This window comes from Bidens hawaiensis, unplaced genomic scaffold, assembly GCF_021521415.1.
Source record: "Bidens hawaiensis isolate Kalapana, Puna unplaced genomic scaffold, B.hawaiensis_p1.1 tig00036079_1, whole genome shotgun sequence".
In the NCBI taxonomy this organism is placed as follows: domain Eukaryota; kingdom Viridiplantae; phylum Streptophyta; class Magnoliopsida; order Asterales; family Asteraceae; genus Bidens; species Bidens hawaiensis.
The window spans coordinates 15,932-32,664 of NW_027496294.1; the positions used below are offsets into that span (position 1 = coordinate 15,932).

The 16,733-nt window shown below is 33.9% G+C and overlaps 1 long non-coding RNA gene and 1 pseudogene across 3 annotated transcripts; one reads left to right on the forward strand and one right to left on the reverse strand.

Annotated features, from left to right (window-relative positions):
- Positions 1 to 5,658: 5,658 nt before the first annotated feature.
- LOC143588160 (tubulin alpha-1 chain-like) lies at positions 5,659 to 7,435 on the reverse strand (annotated as a pseudogene). The gene is made up of 3 exons (XR_013145046.1): positions 7,204 to 7,435; positions 6,735 to 7,106; positions 5,659 to 6,315 (listed from the first exon to the last, which is right to left on the reverse strand). The product of XR_013145046.1 is annotated as a tubulin alpha-1 chain-like (transcript).
- A 2,013-nt stretch (positions 7,436 to 9,448) lies between these two features.
- Positions 9,449 to 14,650, forward strand: LOC143588161 (uncharacterized). Of its 2 annotated transcripts, XR_013145048.1 has the most exons (6): positions 9,449 to 9,672; positions 9,758 to 9,888; positions 10,799 to 10,846; positions 11,012 to 11,174; positions 12,267 to 12,760; positions 13,508 to 14,650. It is a non-coding gene; the product is annotated as an uncharacterized LOC143588161 (long non-coding RNA). The 2 variants fall into 2 exon arrangements; XR_013145047.1 differs by having other exon boundaries at positions 9,449 to 9,888.
- The last annotated feature ends 2,083 nt before the right edge of the window (positions 14,651 to 16,733 follow it).

Genomic DNA, 16,733 nt, shown 5'->3' on the forward strand with positions numbered 1-16,733 from the left:
TATAATATAATTTAATTATATAATAATAATAATATAAGTTAAACGATTAATAGACTAAGAGCACGTTTGGGATTGAGTTTTAAAAGTGCTTATAGCTTTTTCAAAAGCCATTTTGGAAAGCCAAGATTTGGGGCTTTTAGAAAACTGCTTCTAACCCTTTCGAAAAGCTAAAATAAAAGGTTTTTTTTATTACCAAACACCATTTAACTTATTGGCTTTTTGAAAAAAGCCAATAAGGTGTTTTCAAACTCAATCCCAAATGCTCTAAATACATGTGATTAAAAGAGTTATAACAAAAATAATAAACCAAAACGATGCTGGAGGAACTTGAACCTGCGCCCTCCAGCCAACCAGGGTCTATACACATACACACCAGCCATGCGAGCTGGTGTATTAGATGGTTTAAACATGATAACAGTCAAGTATAAAAAGATTAGAAAATACCCAAATCATAATCAAACCCTAGAATCGTCAATTAATTAATACGTTTAATGTTAGTTAAAATTGAGTTAGGGTTAATGTTCCTTGATTAAAATAGGGTTAATGTTCCTTGATTAAAACCGACCATAAATCATGTTTTAATTACCTTAAACAACGAAGGATGGATGGTGTAATTGACTGGAACAAATCCGACGGCTAGAGGGTCTTGAAAAGGAGGTTATGATTACTCTTAATGCGATTTATGTTAGGGTTAATGATCGCTGAGTTGCATAGAAGGTACATACCAGTTTAATTGAATTATGGTGATGGTTATATGGAAAAACGCAAGACGGGTATTGACGGCTTCGTTTAATTCGAAATTCCTGATCTTATTTGGTCTTGTTACTTAATTATTTTAGTAATAAAGATGGTTATAATCATATAAACGATTTGGTACAATCAATCTTTGATTATAATGTGAAGATTAAGAATCAAGAAAATAAACGGGTTATGGTGTGATTACAAACGGGTTTGGGTATGGGTGTGGATACAAATATAATAATATAAATCATATTTGCACAATGGTCCTTCTAGTATAAAGATGGGAATAAAAATGGGTTAAAGGTTTGTTTAGGGTTAAAAGTGTATATATTTCAAAGTAGTTTAATAGTTCAATAAATAATTAAACAATAATATTAAAATAATAATGACTCGATAAACTGTAACATCCCAAAATTTCAATAAATAATATTTTATATATTATCTCTTATGATGGACAAGTTACTTGAGTGGGTAAAAGAAATAATAAGATAATAGATGGTAAGATAAGTAGGCTATTAAAGAGAATTAATCATGGACTAAAAAGGAAAGATGGGCTTTAGGTCCATGGGCTTAAGGGAGTATAAAAACCCCTTAAACCCTAATTCTTTCCATCTTATCCATCTTATTCTCTCTACACACCATAAAACACACACATACATTCCCATAATCGGCCGCAAGAGAGAAAGGGAGATCCTTGATCCATCCTCAATATTCAAGCTAGTTACACGATCCAAGCTCATAACCAAGCTAGCCGTGACCTTACAAACGTCTAATGGTATGTTCTTTACGTTTAAAGGTTACGTTTTTGTGAACGGTTTGCCATGAAACTTGACCCTAGAGTAGATCGGGTCTAGATGTTTCATAAAAATGCAAACTTGATTATTAAAACGATCTTAATGAGCTTATGGCATCATACGGCTCCTAAATAAACCCTAGATCTAGCCTATGATGTTATAACACTATAATGGTTTACACTTTATGACTAAAACGGGTTAGACCTTGAAGTCATAATATTATTGGATGTCAAACGGTTATGAATGGTGGAGAAAAGTGGTTAAAATTCTTGATATGGTCCTGTAACAACTAACTAGACTAAGGAAAGAAACGGGAAGATAGGTTGATGAGCTGAAAACATCTGACCTGAGGGTTCTCGGCCAAAATTGAGAGTTCTCGGTCAAACCTGATGGTTTTTGGTCAACATGGGATTTCGGCCAATGAAAGTTCTCGGTCAGACCAGAGTTCTCGGCCAGAACGGGTTCTCGGCCAACATAGTTCTCTGTTGACTTTGGGCCTGGTTAGTTGGGCCCAGAGGCTACATTGGACAGTGGACCCATATGTGAGAATTAGACAAACAAACCCAATTTAGAAAATACATTGGTTAACTAAATACCAACTTAATTAATTATACGGCTAATTAACATACATATATATATAACAGTTAGCCGGGCATAGTTAAAGAAGGGGATAACGATTAACGGCGAACGCAACAGGATCCAGGTGAGTTTCTAACCCCATTCCTTGTTATGTTTTCGGGGCTGTGTGCATACTCGATGTGTTTGTTAATACACTTATCCAAAGTGATAAGTGTATGCCTTATGTGATGATGTGAAATGTATGAACGATTGCTTGTCGGTACGTGAACGATCTTCGGATATTGCACGTACTGTCAGGTTGTAATTCTATGTATAATGTAAGTATGATATTTATGCTTATATGTATGAATGTGATAAAGTTAATAAAAGAAGGAAAGGTATGGTTGTATGGTAACGAAGAGGGAACCGAGCCCTAATAATACTCGAGGTATGATGTATGGTTGTATGGTAACGAAGAGGGAACCGGGCCCTAATAATACTCGAGGTATGATGTATGGTTGTATGGTTACGAAGAGGGAACCGGGCCCTAATAATACTCGAGGAAGGAGGGAATCGAACCCTACTAATATTCGAGAACTAGGGAACCGAACCCTACTAATATTCGAGGCAAGAGAGAACCGGGCCCTAATAATACCCGAGGAAAGAGGGAACCGGGCCCTAACAATACCCGAGGAAGTAGGGCGTAATGCTCTTTATAACGTAAGATATGAATGTAAGTAAGTACAAATGAAAGTATGAAAGTATGAATGAAAGTATGTAAGTATGAATGTATTGTATGATGTATGTTTAACTAGAACTCACTCAACGTAGCTGACTTTTAGTATGTACGCAGGTGAGTAGGATGAGGCAGCTCTCTTGAGGGGAACACTTGGCATTGAATAAGAGGCTGGCATCGAAAGACCCTAGACGTTTATTAGTTATGTTTTAAAGTCAGTATGTTTATTAAGACAAGTTATGGGTTAATATATATGTTTTATTGAAAGTTTTTATATTCCGCGTATGTTGTTATTAACTCTGATTATTAGAACTATGTGAATGAGTAAATCCAACGTCCAAATGTGAGGCACCGGTAACGGGGCCTTACATAAACGTGATATTTTATTGGTAAAGGTTTCCTGAACATAAATTAGGTCGGGTATTGGTATTTAATATTTTATGTGAAAACCCGAGTTGTTACAATTTAAACTGTTGCTATAATGCAAATATAGTTTTCTCAGTAGAAACATCATCTATTTTTGGGATTCGTACCATTTCCCTACACACACAATTTAAGAGTTCCCCCAGCCACGTAGCCCCTGTTTGGAGAACTGGTTATGACTGCACATATAGTTATGTTTGGATCCAGACACATGTGTAATCGGTCTGAGTTGCTTTTATTTTATATTTTGTATTATAACCTTTTTGAGATCACGTAATCTCATGTAAACATTTGACTAACTCTTTATGACAAACAACTCGTTCTTCTTATAGCGTATAAATCTGTTTTAATTGTTTGTAAAGGTTTAACGTAATCACCTGTAACGTTGATGTTTGATTGAAAACATTCTTGATGTGAATGATGTTAACCCATCAATACATATGTTTGTAAAAATACCTAGATGGTGTTTCTTGATTAAGTTATAGACTTTTGGTTTAACCTTGATAGAGTTTTTATAGTCTTTGTAATCAAATGAAGATACATTTGTATTTATGTGACGTTTGAAATAACATGGTTTGGCCTAATAGGTTCTAACACATTTGTAAGATTCTTTAGGTAAGTAAACCGGTCCCGCGATTGATTGGAATTCGTACGAATCACTTTCCTTTGACGAGAAACTCACAACTAGTAATATCCCCCTTCCAGTTACTATATGTCCGTCAAAATTTACTTTTAATAACATTACTTCTTCTCGAAGTAACTTCATTTGCTTTAAAAAAAATCTTTATATAAACTCAATCTTTCAAGGTTAGAGGTCATAGCCTTGGACTAGGTCTAAGCTATTTATAGTATAACTTAAACATAATTCTTATCTTAATGCGGACACTCGGGAATAATAAGAATAAGAAAAAGAGTGGCAACACACTGGTAGGATCTTTGGCAATACAATACAAGACGTTCGGGATTTAACAAGGCTTCGGAGCTTAGTTACATGCACATACTTCGAGAAAATAGGTTGTCAGTTCGCCGGTGAAGGTGATTTTGGAATAAGAATGGCTCAAGCCCATAGCCCCCTATTATAGCCAAAATTTGGATTATGTCGCGTATCGCAATGAAGCCGGGCCACAACCATCGCGATACGTGACGCCGTGATTTTTGCCGTCCTGCCACGTGTTGACACGTGGCTTGTCAAATCGCCCCGCGTTTTGACACGTGGTTGGACCCATGTCACGATGATTTGATGTGGTCATCGCGTAGCGTGACACCGCCTGAATATCAAAATTGATGAACTTCCATTGCGTATCGCGATGGGATTATGGTTATCCCGTCGCGTGGTGCGATGGACTTAGAAATTCAGAATTTTTATTTTAACCCCTTAACTTTTGAAATTTTTCGTTTATGGCTAAATCTAAATAGGAAATTTCCAAGATGTTACACTATCGTCTCTCTTGTTTTTGAAAACCCACTTTGTTTCAATTGCATACGTGCTTTTTTTGTAAATCCACTTTGTCGTCTCTCCTGTTTTTGAGAACCCGTTTTGCCATTAACGGTGTTTATTAATTTAAGTCGTATAGCCGATATTGTTTCGTTTTGCGTTTGAAAAAATCAGTTTTGCCTAATAATAATAAATACTACTTGTGTCTGGTGGTTAGGAAAAATATTCAAATTTATCTTGTATAGCCCATACCACTCGTATGGGACGTACTCATATTGTCAGTCTCGGAATATGTCGTCAAAGGAATTTGACAAAGGTTGTCATCTCATATATCCGAAACAACTCGTATGGTCAATACTAGTCGCATGATCTTCACTCGTATACTTTAGTATACATTGTTTAGTCTTACTGTTCTCAACAATCAGATTGTTTGGTAGTGGGAGTTGTCTCGTTCTTCGGCATCAGCAGAAGAGATCATTGAGCAGGAGAAGTGTCTTACTGGTGAAGTCAGTCAAGAAACTTAAGGTTTCAAGTCAGGAACTCAGGATGTAAGCAACTTTTACTTTACGTTTGGAAATGGTGTTAAGTGTTCCATCCAAATGCAATACTCATGTGTGGAGGGCCAAGATGAACAGAATCATAATTCAAGAGGCGTGGAATAGAAGAAACATTCAAGTTCAGTCATGTAGACATGTGCTATGTGATTCTGTCCCTAAATCAGCAGATCTATTCTTGTAAAAACACAGGACATGCATAGAGTAGAGCTATAGAAGAAAATTATAATAGTTGTAGATACACAAAAAATAGTCACTCAAAGATGCAAGTAACAACTGGAAACAATACAGCTACCAAAACAGTAACATAGATGACATCAACCAGTTCAGAACAACAATTGTTTTAAAAAAAACGAAGAAACCACACAAAACTAAACATCAATCACAAACATAACACAAACCGAAAAACATAGTTTTCTAGTACTCCTCCCCTTCATCACCCTCATCATCCTCACCACCCTCAGCACCAACCTCCTCATAATCCTTCTCAAGAGCTGCAAGATCCTCACGCGCTTCAGAAAACTCACCCTCCTCCATACCCTCACCCACATACCAATGCACGAAAGCCCGTTTCGCATACATAAGGTCAAACTTATGGTCAATCCGAGAAAATACCTCAGCCACACTAGTCGAGTTGGATATCATACAAACCGCTCGTTGAACCTTAGCCAAGTCTCCACCAGGGACAACAGTCTGCGGCTGGTAGTTAATACCACATTTAAAACCAGTTGGACACCAGTCAACAAACTGGATGGTCCTTTTGGTCTTGATGGTTGCAACTGCAGCGTTCACATCTTTCGGAACCACATCACCACGGTACATTAAACAGCAAGCCATGTACTTGCCGTGGCGTGGGTCGCACTTAGCCATCATGGAAGATGGCTCAAACGCACTGTTGGTGATTTCTGCAACCGATAGCTGTTCATGGTAAGCCTTCTCGGCTGAGATCACGGGTGCGTATGAGGAAAGCATGAAATGGATTCTTGGGTAGGGGACCAAGTTGGTTTGGAATTCGGTCACATCCACGTTTAAGGCACCATCAAACCTCAATGATGCAGTTAAGGATGAAATGACCTGGACAACAAATATGAAAGCATTTTATTAGAGATATAACTCGAAACAACTAATGTACACTGGGATGTTCTTCGGGTCAGTTTGTTAGTTATACAGGCTGTTAAATTTTGAAATGTTTATTACAAAATTCATATTCAAACAAAATCAAGTTTAAAAACAAATTCATGTCAACCAAAATACAAAATATAACTGCTATATAATTTTGTAAGACAATAAAAGTTACTTATTTCAAATTGAGATATTCTGGTTGAATAAGTTTAAAAATTCAATTTCGATTTGTAAACAAACATCAAAATCAACTTTGGGCAATAACCCAATTCTAAAATTCATAATTCGAGAATTTTGGCTAGAGTTGGCATTGGGTTTCATATCCGGTTTGATTAATAAACATTCCTAAATCTAAGCAAATTTTTTGTTACCTGCGACACCAAACGATTAAGATTGGTGTAAGTAGGCCGCTCAATGTCAAGAGACCGTCTGCAAATATCATAAATAGCTTCATTGTCAAGAAGAATGGCAACATCAGTGTGCTCCAAAAGCGAGTGAGTCGAAAGGACACTGTTATAAGGCTCAACAACAGATGTTGACACTTGTGGAGACGGATACACAGTAAACCCAAGCTTCGATTTCTTTCCATAATCAACCGACATCCGTTTCAAGAAGAAGAGAGCCCAAGCCAGACCCAGTCCCACCACCAACAGCATTAAACACAAGGAACCCCTGAAGCCCGGTGCAGTTGTCAGCAAGCTTTCTGATCCGGTCTAAACAGAGGTCAACAATTTCCTTTCCAACTAAAACAGCAGTGTATAAAGTTAGTAAATTTGCCACACAAAAAAAATAGCAACGAATGAAATGATTATTAACAAATAAGATATTGTTGAATATTACTTGTGTAATGACCACGGGCAAAGTTGTTAGCAGCGTCTTCTTTGCAACTGATGAGTTGCTCGGGGTGGAACAGCTGGCGGTAAGTGCCGGTTCGCACTTCATCAATCACAGTGGGCTCAAGATCAACAAAGACAGCACGAGGGACGTGCTTTCCAGCTCCAGTTTCACTGAAAAAGGTGTTGAAGGCATCATCACCACCTCCAACTGTCTTGTCACTGGGCATCTGACCATCAGGCTGCAAAGAACATCAAAGCATTATCATATTAGTATACTTGACAATATCATTCACGTAAAAAAGAGGTTCACATAACACTCGTTTATATAGTCAATAAACAGAAGCATGTCTCAATCAGATCACGTATATGGGTGTTATGTTACTACAGCAAATATTAATCTTTGACAAGTAAGTAATCTATCCAGTGCAAAATGCATCTGAGCAGATCTAAAAACCAGGCAAATTTGTTACCAGATTGTTTAAACACCAAGCACAATCGGAACATAAGTCTGTGTTTTTTTGAGAGAGTAATGTTAGCATACAACTTCTAGGCAGAGTTGGTGACAGGTCAACTAACTACCTAATCAAAACGTAATCTGCGTTTCTTTTTTGCTAAATAATGTTAATTTTTGAATTCAAGACAAACTAATCTATCAAGATATAAAATCAAGGCAAATTTGCTGACAGATGGAGAAAAAACTAAACCGATCGGTTAAGCAACAGGTTTCAACCAAACCCTAAAGGGTTTTGACTATTGTTGACCAAACTAACGTTTAACTGAACCTAATCTAAACATATTTTTGAAGCAGGTTAATCTATCGAGATCTTAAATCAAGGGGAATTATTGACAGATCGACTAAACACTGTCGTAAATTCTTCAAAAAATTGCAAACCCTGAATGCCGGCAGTAGAGTTCCCAGCAAGCATTTCATTCCGGCTTGACCGATGTGGATCGAGATGCACTCCCTCATTTTCGGTTGACTTCAATGAGGTTTGAAATGAGAATTAAAAGGCCTTGTGATAGCAATGGGTTAGGTTGTTCACTTGGTTGGTTACTTATAGATCGGAATGCAGTGAACTGTGGTTAGGTTAGGTTACCATTTTCATTTTGAATTATTTGCCGCCTGTTTTTTCAAGTTTCAATTAATCGTCACGTCTTGTATCTAATTTTTTATTTTTTTTTTTGAACGACATCTTGTCTCTAAATAAATTTTACAAAAAAACATTCAAACTCTAATTATTAAAAATATAATAAAAAATGTAACTGCAAAGCTAGAGTATTGTCTTATAGCCGGGGAAGTGTTAAGTTTTCAATGTATTTTTAAGTTTTCATAGTCACTTAGTTTTTTTTTCTAAATCAATGTTTTCTTTATAGTATTAAAGCAAAATATCTTTTCCGCATTTCCTTTAACTATGATATCAATATTGGTTGCCAAGTATATAATTTTTATAAATAAATTATCTATCTATTAAACAATTTAATTTTAAACATTAATTCACAAGTTGAAGAAAATTTCAAAATATATGATTATAATCACCATTTATTGAGTAACTAGCATGGTGCCCGCACGATGCAGCGGGGTATGTACGCAAACATGACATCGAACGCATAATCGTGTTACCGTTTCAGTAAGTGCGTGACTTCACAACAGTATATGCATAACCCGACGATAATATGCTCGTAATGCGGCATTGGAAGCTCAACTGGTGTACGGTGTCAATAAGCACGTCAAACGACTGTACGCGCGCAATCAGGTGTCGGTGCACACGTAACACTACATTGAATGAGTCTTAACCAGCCACCCGTTCCGCCTTACAATGTTATAAGCCGAAATCCGTACTGATTTAACACCTTTTGACCCGAACCCGTCCCGAGCCAAACCAAATTAACCTTTTGTGTATCGACCCATTCCGACCTTAACCTTTTAGACCCATGACCCGAACGACGAACCCGCCCGACCCGTTTTGCCAGTTCTTAATGGTAATCACGTAACACATTAAGTTTTTAAAATGAAAAAAAATATAAGAATACCATACTCAAAATAAAGAGAATAAAATACTCGTTTTTATAGTATAATGTTTTTTTAAATAATATTAACGTGTGAAAAAGTTATAAACGTTTAAACGTCATGAGGATAGTTTGTTTAAAATAAGGGGTATATATGTAACTATTTTATAAATTAACAAAATGTAATTAAAATAAAAGGAGTTTGTAATTATTATTGAATAAATTAAAATCAAACCTCCTAAATTTTTATCCACTCTCTCACCTAGATGAAGAAGCAGACCATTGTCTAATGGGTCGATTTGACGAGGTTTAGGTGACTCTGAGGTTGGATTTAAAGGCGCAAAAGACTCCATCAGCTTCTTGATTTGCTGCTCGATTTTAAGTTTTGTTTTTCAAGTAGGATTTCCATCATCGACAATTCCAGATTTACTATCGATTGGGTTTATTTTGGTAATAATAAATTAAGGTTGGATTTAAAGGCGCATTTGCTGTTTTTTATTCCGTCATGGTAGTTCAATTAATTTGTTGTTTTTGTATATGTGTGTGGTTAGTTTTATGAGTTTTATAGATTTGGAGCAGTGCTGGTAACTTGCTATCATTCTTCTTTACTTCATGGAAGCCTTTGGTAGCATAGCAAATGGTGTATTTATGTTGAATTCAAAGAAGGAGCTCAACGTAATTGGTAATGATTTTTCAAATTTTACCCAAATCAAAGCTATTTTTGTAGTTTATATGTAACCATGATTTGACCAGTGCCAAATGTGTTCATTGTTAGATTGCATTACGAACAATAATAGATCTACTTTGTTAAGTATGTTGTTAGTTGAGGGCTACTGTCATGAATTTGTAACTTACTTGCCTCCTTTTCCACATGTTGGTCATTGTTTACTTTGATTTGTAGTAGTTTGAAAGCAGATAAACTCTTTTGAGAGTTTGGATGAAGAAACGTATGTTGCGTATGTGCACAAGTAGGGATGAGCTCGGTAACGGTACCGGGATAGTACCGGTACCGAAGGTAAATATTCGGGAAATACCGGTACCGTACCGATCCCGAAACTCAAAACTTTGGTACCAATTCGGTACCGATGGTACCAAATCGGTACCGATTTCGGTTTCGGTACCGGTACCGAATTTGCTCATCCCTATGCACAAGCATAGGCTGTTTGCATTTCTAAACAGTCATTAGACAGTAAAGTGTTTCATTATCAACATTTGTAATGTCAAATAATGATACATTTCTTAAATGTGCTGCTCATTATTGGAATATTTACGAAGTTCAGTGACTAATGTGGAACACTTAGATAAGTAAGCTTCTATTTTTTGATATTAGCCATTGCAAAGAATGGTTTGAAAACATTTGATGACATTCTACTAATTTTTGAAATTATGCGTTTGGGAACTCTTGATGGTGTTAGCAGAACAAGAGAGGTATATGGAAATCTCAAATTAGCTTTTACAATTAGTCTGTTATTGTCATTGTTATAATATTTTATTTTGTATTTAGGGACATGGAAATAATAGAATCTTATAATGAAAGTAGAAGCCTTCAACAAGAACAAACGTCTCTAAAGAATTCGTCTGTTTCCTTTCAGAAACAAATTGGCATGTTGACTTCTAAAGTGGATGCACACAAGGCTAAGGTTGACTTGTTGACTGATTTTCAATTTCTTCAATTTGGTGTCTTTTATCTGAAATGAATCACCTAATTATTGATGAACAAAATTTAGGAACAAAAATCAGAAACTGACATTTAAGATTTATAAATTCCATAACTTGGCTAACAACTTTTCTTTGACCAAAAATAGCAAGGAACCTACGCAGACGACTTTGAAGTGGGAAGCATTCTTGCAATCACGCCAACAACAGTTTTATTGAGTTTTTAAAGGTTATATTCTACATATCTCATGCTCACTAAAGTGTTTATTGCATCGTCATAGGACAAACCTTGGAGCAAATGGTTGCAGATTGGTATGTGCACATTGCTAATTTGCTGTTACAGTTAAAACTTTTGAATAAGTCAACTATTATATATACATATAGAAATATTTAGTTATTACAGGTTTTTGTAATAAAGAGTGTTTATTACCCAAAGCAAAACCAAAAACTGAATAAACTAAAGTTGAACCGAAACTAAAAATTTGAATTAGATGAAATCGAACAGAATTGAAGCTTAAAAACCGAAAGCGAAACCAAAAACTGAATAAAACCGAACTGAAATAATATCTGAATAAATTGAAACCAAACTGAGATGGAAGCTAAAAAATTGAAAAGGACACCAAAAGCTGAATAAACTAAAACCGAAATGAAACTTAAAATCCGAATAAACTGAAATGAAGCTTAAAAATCGAAAGGGAAACCAAACACCGAATACACTAAAACAGAACCAAAACTAAAAATCCGATCAAGCAACACCAAACGAGCTCAGACTAAAATTCTGATCAAGCGAACAAAAACTAAAAGCGAACCAAAACTAAAACCCCGAATAAACTAAAAGAGAACCAGAACTAAAAACCTCAATAAACTAAAAGCAAATCATAACAAAAAACCTCAATAGAATGAAACCAAACTCAAAACGAAGATTAAAAACCGAAGGTGAAACCAAAAATTGAAGACACTAAAACCGAACCAAAACTAAAAATCCGAATAAACTGCAACGAAGCTGAAAACCGAAAGCGAAAACAAAACCTGAATAAATTAAAAGCAAACCACAACTAAAAATCCAAATAAACCGAAACCAAACTGAAATGAAGCTTAAAAACCGAAAGAGAAACCCAAACTGAAATAAAGTTTCAATGTAAAGTTATATTGGTGCTATGTTCCATTTCTTGAAGCTGCAGTGTAACATTTTAATTATAATCATGATTTCAGCATATTTATTCTTTTTTGTTGTCTTTCCAAACGAATTTATTTTATGACAAAAATTAGGATAATATGGAATTAAGTCGAATTACAATCGCAATTGACTATGAAATTTGATTTTTTTTATAGATACAAATAAGTCAAATTAATGAATAAGTTTTTTGATTGTTAACTTTATCTTTTGGGATTGACATTTTGTAGTATGAAGATGAAGACAAGGATTGAAGAAGAGGATGTATTCAGTAAGCTGTTTGACAAGAGAAGAGGATGCATTAACTCAGTTCACAAGACAAGAAGCAGCCATCTAAAAAGGATCTCCTTTCACATGTGGAATTAAGTAGCAAATAAAAGAGTATTATAAAGCGATTCTAACGTGTAATTATCAGTTTAAACTTGCTGAGATGGAGCTCAGGTAAATTTTTAACTTTATGGATCTATTAATGTACTATTATTTTAAATGAATATATATCGATGAACATAAACGAATGACACAGTTATTATTTATGTCACTTATTCGAACCTACATGCTGATTTACAAGCTATGCCCCCTGCTCATCGGCTCAGACAGAAAAACGTTGTTAGAAGTTAGTTAGAGTGGACGGTGGTAGTGTGTCAAAATAGGTTTAGGTTCAAACGTGGTGCATTCAGTATGTACTGAACCGGGCTGGGTTAGGTCGAGTTTGGATGAATTAGAGGTTCGTTAGAAATGTGTTGCTACAATGGCGTGAGGAACAATTCGTTGTTTCTAATAATTTATTAAAACTGGACTAAGGTGTAATGGGCCAAAAAGTTTTAGATGTATATATTAACAAACATAAAGGAACGGACATAAACGAGTTTAAACAAACAGATGAGACATGTGTTCATTTTCGTTCTTTTAACTAAAGGACTAAATGAAAAATATTGTTTTTAAATATTATTAACGCCTCACAAAATTTGTTTGATGGTCAACCTAAATTAACTTGGTTTAGTTTAATCTACGTACAAAGTTTCCCATTTTAAGCGAATCAGTTTTGACCCGTTACTCAACTTGGCCATCTTGTTCGGTTCATACAGTTTTGATTTTTTCTAATTGCAGCCTCAAAATATTAAGATTACCAACCGGACCAGCCAACACGGTAAGTTGGCTTTTGGGCTGCCTGGGCTCGGGATTTGTAGTTTTTATGCTTTATCGGATTCGGATAAGTTGGTTGTTTTTCTTTTAAACTAAATACTTCATATATGAACACACTTAAAGGAACACAAATGAACAAATATATAACCATTAAGTAGATACGCAAACTGAACGTTCGGTTTATTTAAAGGCCTATGTACTTGTAATATTGTTAAGTGTTTTGTATGGTACCTTTATCCAGATTCTGTTTCTTCATGTGATTTATTGACATTCATGCTATATTAAATAAGTACTTCCACTTAGATGCATTAATATCTTGCTACTATAGTTTGATTTGAGGAATTGTTGAAATGCAGATGTTCGTCTTTTTTTTTATTATTGTTCTTACTTATGTTAGCAATATCTACTCATTGTTGTAAAGGAAATTAAAGAAAATATTAAGAAAGTTGGTGAGGTCATAGAGGAAGTCACCCTTGAGTTGGATGTTGTGATGCGTAAATTGTTGTTCTACCATTGTATGATTTTAATGCGAGTTAATATCAATTAATATTTATTAATTAAACATTGTAGGATGCACTTGAGGAATTGGAATTGGAATTGGAATTGGAATTGGATGAGGGTGTGGCTAAGGGATCAGAGGTTCAGTTTCACTTGCATCATTCTTACAAATGCGTAAAAGTTGTTTTTATTATTTTTTGAACGTTTAGGCCATAAAGAATGATGATTAGGAGGAAATATCATGGAAAGGAGGATATTTAGTCACTTAGTTTTTTACCTTGTTCATATCATTCTCTCTGTCTTGTTTGTGAGCGATGTCTAGGTTTTGTGTCGTATCGCATTGACCAGTAAAGTCAAATTGTATGGCCTAAGTGACTTCATGGTTAAATAAGTGACTTTTAAATTTTGATTAGATGTTGATTGGAAGTAATTAATTGTTACGCATGTGTGCAATTATGTAATTTCATTTATGTGCGTGTCACATCCACTTCCTCCATTTCTTGTTGTCTTTAGCTACATGTCGAGTTGAATAATCTTATGATGATTGGTTGCTAAGTAAAATAAGACCACGCAATCGAGTTGCACTTGATATGAAATTACATGATGTAGAATTTAATTAGAATGCTGAATGGTGTTTATGAGCAAATTATTAATTTATGTTCCACATATACAACACATAACCATGCATGTCGCACGAAACAAAATAACTATTAATTAAGCATAACAATTAGGGGTTATACTAAAAATTGAAGCTCTTTTAAATTGAGAAATCCAAACCAAATTCTTATTTGGTTCAATTTTAATCATCTAGCGATAAGTTATACAAACAACCTCACAAGTTTTTAAGATAGTAATCCAAGTTTTTAATATGATACGGAAGCTTGCATCGTTGTGGCTATGCGTGGAAGCAGCTATTTTCTAAGACTACATGTATGAAAGAATCGAACCGATACCGGCGAACAGAAAACAAGTACTACGTTGTTAATTGTCACTACCGCCGCATCGCGCGGGTACCTACTAGTATCTTAATTATATGCATTGTGTTTTGTACTTAAATCAACACGTTTGATACCTCTTAAAATTTAAGAGGTCCCTCACTCATGTTTTATATATAGTATAGATAAAGGAAATTAATTGTCTTCATTGTTATTTTTAAAAATTTTGAGGCTTTATTATTTTATTTTATTTTATTTTATTTTGGATTTTAGGAAATTATTTATGAACGAGGATTGAAATTTTATTGTTGCTTTACTAAACGTTTAATAATTTAATAAAAATTATAGTTGTTATATCTCATTGTTATATTCATACTTTTAGTATTTTTTAAGTTGTGTACTTATATGTTTTATAATTTCAATAAAAATAGTTATATAACACACAACTTATGTTACAATATCTAAATGTTTACACTTCATAGTTTATAACATATGACTTCAGTAGATGATGAAATTTTAATTAATATGGTTTTTTTTGTTTTATGGTATAAGTTAGAAATATGTGGTACAAGTTAGAAAAATATGTTTTAAATTGTCATTTTTATCTATTTTTCTTTGTATGTGAGATTCTTTTAATTAAAGCAACAATGTGAAACCTTATATTAATAATGTTAGATTATCTGAAGTTTACAATTCATTAAAACATAATATACTAGGTTAGATACCCGTGTATAACACGGTTTTTTTCATAATTAATTTTATAAACATTTGAAATATAAATAATAAAAAGTATTGACAAACAAATTTAAGTATTAAATATAAAAGGTACAAACATAAATTCCGGTTAAATAATATATTTTTAATTATACATTTGTCACAAAACATGCAAACTACTAAATGATCGAACATCAAATAAATGTTTGTTAAAAAATTAAGTATGAATAACAAATACAATAATGCATAATCAACCTAAGTCTAGAATATTGAATTAGTTGGTCTTCTAAAATGGAACCGTACTTCGACCCTTAGAGGTTGGTACAACTTTTAGATTTTTTTGCCAACGGAAGATTTTCTAGGCATTCTTCACATGTTTGGGTTTTGCGTTGTTGTTAGGTAGTGCGGGCCTATAAATAAAGTAGCATGAATTCTCTTGGAGATGTTCTTCAAACTTAGGAAATTAAGGTTTGAACACGCTTACTTGGATCTTCATTCCATGAAAGTTTAACTTGATAGCTAAATATTAAATAAATAAAAATTATTTTATATTTAGCTCCTCATTAAAATCATTTCAATTTACCAAATTTCGTTAGCACATTTGTTGTTTGGTTTTATCTGTTGTCTCTCAATTTAATCAAAAAAAAATTTTGGCTCCACTATGTATTAGAGACATTGAAAGAAGAATTAATTACATAATTTGTTGTGTATGGTAATTAATAAAATGTTACAAAATATGATGATCAAGACAAGAAAACAGAAAAACATACTTGGATGGTAAAAACGTTTTACCAAAAGATGCAGAAGAGTTAATCCTATATGTTTATGTCATCACGTTATGGTATTTATAACATTATAGAATTATTAATAATTTAATGAGTTAATCGGTAATTTGGAAACTGAACAATTATTTTGAGTATGAATCAATCAGTTTATATATAAAGGATTACATGTAATTTAAAAAAATATCCTTAATTTGATTAAAATGTCAAAAATATGCAATTGAAATAAATACTTGAAATTTAAAATTCAAACATAATATGAGGTGTAGCTAGCAATATTTAAATCTTTATTGAATCTTTTTAATTTAGATAAGTATAATTATGGCGTAAATTACGAAAATAATATAATTAGGAGTTTATATTTAATAAGTAAGATATATTGTATGTTTAAATAGTTGACTCTAATTAATGAGTAGAATGCCAAAATACTAAACTATAATAACTATTTATATATGGTATATTTTCTGTTAATTGGGTTGGGTATGGTATGAACCAAGTTTGTAAAATGAGTGTGGTGGGAGGCAGGAAATTGAGAGGAATGGTAGGCTAGATAGAGGACATGTGGCATAATGTAACCTTTATTTATTAATTAGTGTATATATATATATATATATATATATGAAGT